We start from the raw sequence: 846 nt of genomic DNA, 5'->3' as shown, positions 1-846 counted from the left end.
CCCTAGGTGTAAGACCCTACACTTGCTTGTGTTGAACCTCATCCGGTTTCTTACTGTCCCAGCTCTCCAGCCTGTCCAAGTCTCGCTGAATGGCAGCACAGCCTTCAGGCGTGTCAGCCAATCCTCCCAACTTCGTATCATCAGCAAACTTGCTGAGGGTGGCCGCTATCCCCTCATCAAGGTCATTGATGAAGATGTTGAACAAGACCGGACCCAGCACAGACCCCTGGGGGACACCACTGGTTACAGGTCTCCAGCCAGACTCTGCACCACCAACGACGACCCTCTGCGCTCTGCCAGTCAGCCAGTTCTCAACCCACCTCACTGTCCACTCGTCTATCCCACACTTCCTCAGCTTTGTTATAAGGATGTCGTGGGAGACAGTATCAAATGCCTTTCTAAAATCAAGGTAGATTACATCTACTGCTAATGCCAAATCTCTTTAAGACCTCCTGATGCAAAGAATAACAAAGAGCAGAGCATTTATTTTGCCAATGAGCTTTTTCTATTGGTTTTCTTTCCTTTCGTCTCCTTGCTAGTAGTGTGCTAGTGTACTTGATTAACATTATATCTAACTACAAATTTCTGCAGATATATTCTGATTGTCAGCTTTAACCTCCAAATGCTAATGCTGGGATAGTCTGATCCAGCAGGATGAAGAATCTCATGTAATAGTTAAGTATCCATTCTCAACGGTACTCTCATCCTCTACACCTCACTTCTCTGGATTTTAGCTATTGCACAGTGATTTTATTACACATGATTTTAATGAAAATTTCCTGCTTACTGAAACTAAATCTAGACAACAAGAATAAGTTCCCTTGAGTAATGAAATGAGAGAGCCTC

The 846-nt window shown here is 44.2% G+C and overlaps 1 protein-coding gene across 1 annotated transcript in view; it reads left to right on the top strand.

The window, feature by feature from the left end:
- Positions 1 to 846, top strand: part of LOC104915113 (cytosolic carboxypeptidase 1) — a 131,365-nt gene that overhangs the window by 122,127 nt on the left and 8,392 nt on the right. The window lies entirely within an intron of this gene.

The sequence above is a fragment of the Meleagris gallopavo genome, chromosome Z, assembly GCF_000146605.3.
Source record: "Meleagris gallopavo isolate NT-WF06-2002-E0010 breed Aviagen turkey brand Nicholas breeding stock chromosome Z, Turkey_5.1, whole genome shotgun sequence".
Classification (NCBI taxonomy): domain Eukaryota; kingdom Metazoa; phylum Chordata; class Aves; order Galliformes; family Phasianidae; genus Meleagris; species Meleagris gallopavo.
This window is presented reverse-complemented; position numbering and strand designations above follow the sequence as displayed.